Source organism: Strix aluco, chromosome 2 (assembly GCF_031877795.1).
Source record: "Strix aluco isolate bStrAlu1 chromosome 2, bStrAlu1.hap1, whole genome shotgun sequence".
In the NCBI taxonomy this organism is placed as follows: Eukaryota; Metazoa; Chordata; class Aves; order Strigiformes; family Strigidae; genus Strix; species Strix aluco.
The window spans coordinates 104,046,616-104,052,950 of record NC_133932.1 but is presented as its reverse complement, the minus strand read 5'-3'; positions in this window follow the sequence as shown (position 1 = coordinate 104,052,950).

The window sequence follows — 6,335 nt, the reverse complement described above, 5'->3', positions numbered from 1 at the left end:
GTTTCTTTACCCTGGATGAGTGGCAGTTTTATTGACACTATAATCCATCTATCCAGCATATCTGAAGCCATTTCTCTCAGCTCTCCTCTGATGGTATCAAATGAGGGTAGCCAAGCCAGAGAGCATGAGGCTTTTAGTGGGTTTTCATTCTACCAGTCCTACAATTTCCTGAACCTCCCTTTACCTACTGCTAGATGGAGGAGGAATGGTTTACTTCAGCTAGTAGAGCTAGGGGTCAAACTTCCTTTAAACCAAGAAATTAACCCCCAAAGGGCTGGACACTGTGCCCAGCAACTTCATCAAAACTTAGAAGCCATTAGCGATACTTGTCTGAATCTGCAGGGAGCTTGACACAGCAGCAGACAGCTGTATGGTCCCAAAACAAAGGCATCTTTGCTCCCTTTGAGTGTACCCAAGCATCCTGGGCGCTTTTCTTCACACAGCCCAAAAGAGGATAGGAGCGCTTAGGTGGTAGAGTCAAGGTCCCATGGGGATTGCAAACAGAAGCAGCAGAGAAACACTGACTCGAATATGTATACATGCACATACCATATAGACTTTTTTTCTACTTCTCCAGTTTCATGAAATTAGATGAAGGCATCAAACTGGGCTCTGCATATAGGCTAGCAAATTACTCACCACATGAACGGGGGCCGTCTGGAGATTTTACATCTTTTTTCCATTAGGAACAAGAGGCTGTTGTAATTCTGGCACTGAGATGAGCTGAGGGCATCGGTTTCCATGCAAATTCCTATGATATCAGCCTGATTATGGGGAAAATAAAAGTTCGACAACATAGCAGTTGGAGCAAAGCCAAAGAATAGGCAAAATGAGAGGCCGAGCCCTTGTCTGAGCAAAGCTAAGAGAGGTTGGTTTTCCTGCCTTCTCTCTTTAGCATGGTCAGTTTGCAACCACACATCACTACTATATAATAGTGTCCTTCTTGATAAAAAGCCTACATTTGCAAGGCTGGCAGGTCTGTCATCTTGTCATTTGGCTTTTACAGAAGCCAGGAAAAACTAATATTTATCTTGAAAATATTTATTACAAGAGGCAAAAGATACAATGCAATTGGGTGGGCTTTGGGAAATGGTCTGTGAACTGTAGGGGAAACCATCTGAAATTATGTCAGTGATTTAACGGACACATACTATAAAGGAGTTTTTGCATATAGATATAAAGCAGGAATTACACTTTTGGGAGCCCAGTTTCCAGTCTGTTAGCGAAGTCCTGCATGCAAAGACACGCTGGCTCATGTAGCTCTGGCTCTGGAAGCTCTTCACTGTACTCTGTTTCATGGTAGAAGCTGAGAAAGCAAACCATCACAGCCTGGCACCCTCAAAATCCCACCTCCCCTTTCCCTGCTTCTGCAGCTTCACTGTTCTACCAAGTTTTCATTTTAAGGACCATCACTGTCATATTTCAGGCCAAGCTTTTATATGTATATATATATACACACACATATATATGCATGTCAAACCCCAAAAAGAAAGGCTTTCCTTGAGGAACTGGATCAATTCAGAGTCTGTTTCCCATTTTGGATATTGTCATTGTGACACCAACTGCTCACCCCTGAGTGGAAAGAGAGAAGAAGCCTGAGAAATAAAAGCTGCCTGAAATTTTTTCATCAAAAGCTAGATGCGTCATTATGGTGAAACAGTTTGAAACAGAAGCACTCTCAAAATGAAAATTCCTACATAAAAAAATAGCTTAAGGAAGGTTTCCAGAAATGTTTGAGTGTGTTCATGTTCCCTCCCCTCCAACTCATGAAGTGCTAATGATGGCATGTCACAAGATAGCTCAACTGTCTTATTGTATTTGGAGTATCAGCCAATACTCAGCATCAATTTAAAACACCTTTTTTTAATGTCAGGCTTTCGTTACACGGGAGCCAAGAGACATTTCAAAACAAAGATGTTATTCAAAATGCATAGGGAAATCTGCCTCTTCAGCTTGGTAATGTAAAATTTATTTTTAGTCAAAAATAAGTCAGTTTCTGGAAAGGTCACTGAGAAAGCACAATTGGCAGATGCTGAGGTTATCTGAATGACTCCTTCTTATTTAGCCACCCAGCCATGAAGACTAGGGAAGAGTGGCAGATGGCCCAGCCATCACTGGGAGAAAAGCTTGTTTTAGTCTTAAACACAAGCCCATAGACTCCGGAAATTAAATGTGAGACATTGTGGATGCATCACTAAAATGGATCTGACATTTTAAATATTTAAATATTTTCCAGTTGAGATTGCCCATTATTTTGGGCATGTTCCCTTCCCCTCCATCTCCATCCCTGATAGGGATAAACAAAGCAGCCCATACACCCAGGGCCCATCATCTGAAGTTGAGCCATTTAATAACAAATAAAAGAAAAAAAAAAAAAAACACCACAACAACAGACAGCAAATTCCAATAACTTGGAATGCTCTTAAGTGTAGAAATCTGCGTGGGAGAAAATCCTCCCAAAGACACAGACTGAGCTGCTGATACTGCTGGATAATTTTTTTCCTAAGAGGTAAGGAAAACAAAGGCCCAATAAGGGTAAAATCTGGCTGTCTTTAGGTGCACATTTAAGGTGACTATGTCTCACAATAGGAGAATTTAATGATCTGGGGAGAAAAGTAGGGTTTTTCCCTGTCACACAGCTCTTTTGGATTTTTTTTTTTTTTTTTTTTGGTGTGAATTTCTTTGTGTACCATGGGAGTTTACAAAATCAGTTCATACAGCCCTGGATGCTCGCACTCTGCTCAGGATCATCACAGTCTTATTCCTACTCCAAACCATGGGCAATGTTTTGATGTTCATCATCAGGCTGGAGGGATGGCAGCATTTTAACACGAGCATTTCACAAAGATATCCACTCTGAGATCTGTTGGGAAATGTTGATTCCATGGTGCTTTAGCAAGGCATTTCACCCAAGGGCGAAGCAGAACTGAAATGTGCTGCTACACGAAGATGCTGAACAGAGATGATTTGACACTTCACCCCAGAAAACAGAGAGAAGGCAGTGTTATTGCTGCCAACAATTAGGTTTTCCAGAACGGGCTCTTTTTTAAAATTACCTATTCTAGTAAGATGAGGCCAACTGCACTCCTGTAGAGTGAAATATCTGAGGGTGTTGGGATATTTAAACAGAATTTTCTGGTCTCATCCTCTTGCAACAATGCTGATGACCAGCTGAAGCTGAAGCTGGCCTTTGCTGGAACTGAAGGAACGCCTCCTCAGCAGCCAGCTTGCAGGTCAGTTTTGGGACACAACTGAAAAAGAGCAACGTGGGCCAGCATTTCTCAAAGACCCACAATTAACATTTGTCAAGAACTGGAAAGATTCCTCAAGCCAAAGAAGCCACCCAGACATCTGCCTGTATGGGACTGTAGGGACTGTGGGCTTGTGGACACAGCAACAGTGAAAAACCTCTGTGGCAAAACAGTTCAAAGACCTTGGAGCCCCTCAAGGCAGCGCAGCACATGTTTGCTAGCCACACCAAGGACCACGCAGTGAGGAAGGATGCAAGAACATCCCTGGGAGTTTGCCAGCACCAACAGAGCCCTCAGACTGCAGCTACCAGGAGGACCAGGAGATACAGAAAAGCACAGCAAGATGTGAGTTTGAAAGCACCTGTGACTGATGTTTAAACTGACATGCATCAGGCCAGAATGGTACCAAAAATTATACCAGCACTGAAAGCAATAAAATGTAAACAGATAGAATTCAGGGTACATATGGTTCAGCTTATACCCACCAGTGTACATTCAAAATAGACATATGGGAGAATATTCAGCCAGCACATGAGAGGATTTGGTGAGTATTAAACAAAATGGAGATGGTACTTTGACCTGTGAAAAATAACAAAAATGTGACCAATGGTTCCAAGCAGCTCTGTGAAAAGCCAGAAACACTAGACTAACGTGAGGTAAAAATGTTACTTCTCTGAGGTGCAACAAACATGTTTTACATGCAAGGTTAAACTCAGCAAGCTGCACAACAAGGTGGCTGAGAGGATGGGACTGTGCCACTACACCCCTCACTGAAGAGAACTCATGACAAGGACTCTTTGCAATCAGTTTTGCTCTCATTAATTCTGGTGCAGGTGCTTGGGAAATCAGAAAAGCTGCCAAGAAGCTGTGTGTGCTTCCCACATAGACATGCTGCTTTAGAAAGCAGGTGAACTTTCAGGAGAGACACTGGAAACTGGAGACAACTTGTCAGCTCAGCTGTTGGGCAATCCCAGGAAACCATGTCATGGACCAGCTTTTGGATGAAGTGACCATGGTCACTTCATAGAGGAGTCGAAGAGTCATAGAGGCGTCATAGAGGAATCACAGAGTCATACAGGAGGCATAGAGTCAGGAAGTCATAGAGGAGTCACAAAGCCAGGGTTATGACTCACAAAAATAATATTTTTCAGGCCAGCTACCAAATTCTGCTACCTATCCAGAAACCTAAAAGCTGGATTTGGTGAAGTTGATGGGATTCTCAGCATCAATCACAATCAATCACAAGTAAATCACCAGCAAATATAGTTTAATTTAAACATACTTAAAAATATTAACAAGTTGGAGTGGCCACTGTAGCACAAGTTCTGTGATGGTAAAACCTTACATTTTTATCTAGTGCATTAAACAAAGTATGCACAACCAAACATGCCAAGATTTCCTCCCTCTAACACAAGAGCCAAGTGTAAAACTAAATTTTTTCTCATCAGCATGAAAGAACATTAAATAAAAATCCTGCAGTTAAAACACCCCACAAAACAGACAGGGGAAACAGAAAACTACATGAGCCAGGAGAGAAAGTGTGAAATCAGATCTCAGAAAGCCCTTACACATAACGCTCCTTTCTTATTTTATGGCTTTTTGGTGCTTGCTGCTGCTCTAGTGCAGCCAAGGCGTGTGCAAGGCCGCAGCTCAGCCAGGCATGCTGATGGGGGGCAGGAGTGGAGCGGGGCCACCCCACAGCCCCATTCGGTCACCGAGGGGGGATGTGATGAGGGAGCTGTTGTCCCTTGTTACAACAGCGAGGCACCAACTGTGCTGGGGAAGGCCAGAGTCTAGGAAATAGGAGTCTAAAGGCTTGTTGCATATGCACAATATTTACTTCTACACTTTTCCTGTGGCTCTATAACTCAGGGGGACAGGGCTAGCTAGGATACAGAAGATTTAAAATACTGTCTCATCAGTCTCATCAGCCCAGCTCAGGCTCTGCCTGCTTTCTACCTCTGAGGCTACAGGAAAGGGGCTCATGTCTCTCACAGAAGACCATGTGAACACTGAGCCACAGAAGGGGGTGAAGGAGGCTGTGTCTCTCTTCTTTCCTCCTGCCTTTCTGCAGATGGACTGGCTGCAGGGCGGGTTGTGATGCTCATCTTTTGGTCCAATTTGAGAAGGGGTCACTGGAAGGAGGATTTTTGCTAGGTACAAAAGGAAGTAGAGGGAAGAGAAGAGCTGATGGGAAGCATTTCATGTTAAGAGGTACCTTGCATGGTTGGTGAAGGTGTGAAGAACCACATGGTCTGTGATGAAATGCATTACTGAAAACACCAAGCAAGCATACTAATGCTTTTTGAACAAGTTTCTGGAAACTGTAACTTCGCTCAGCAATCAACAGGGCTGGAGTTACCCAGTAGCAAGCTCATTAAAAAACACCAGGTTACTTCTCTTAATTTTGTTCAAGGAGAAGTCAGGAATGCCAGAGATGCTTGCTAGGGCAAGGCATTTCCTACAAGATTATTTAAAGCTGCAGAAGTGCTGCGAGCAAGAGGCCCTAATCCTAAACTCGGTGTTAATGCAGACTTCAGACCACTGACACCACCAGCTTCCTTTGGCCAAGCAATCGGGTGAGTGCCAAACTTTCACCGTCTCCTTCTAAGTTAGGGTTGCTCATGCTGGAGAAATCTGCCTTGTGCTTTAAAGTGGTATTTATCAGAGAATGTCGAAGCGCTTTGACACGGCCGATGTGTAGCTGCTAATGTGTAATAACTACTGTTGTATTAGCAGCACGTTGTACCAGCTGTCAACAAAACAGAGTATCTGGGATGCTATTTGGAGACTGAGAGCTGAGCCGTTCTGTTTGGCCTCTAAGAAAAACATGCATTTTGTTTCACATCATAAACTCTAGACATAAGCAAACATAAAGCTACTGCTCATTTCAGTTTTCCAAAAGCATAAAGCTATTAAACTATACACAGCCTTAAGAACCAGTCTATGAAGACAGATTTCCAAGATCAGAGCTTAATGCTGTGTCCACAGAAATCACAGCTCAAATGTGCAAAGTATTTGTGGGTATAAGGTCTTAGTGCAACCCTGCTGCCAAGACCCATGGGGGAACAGCAACAAGACCCA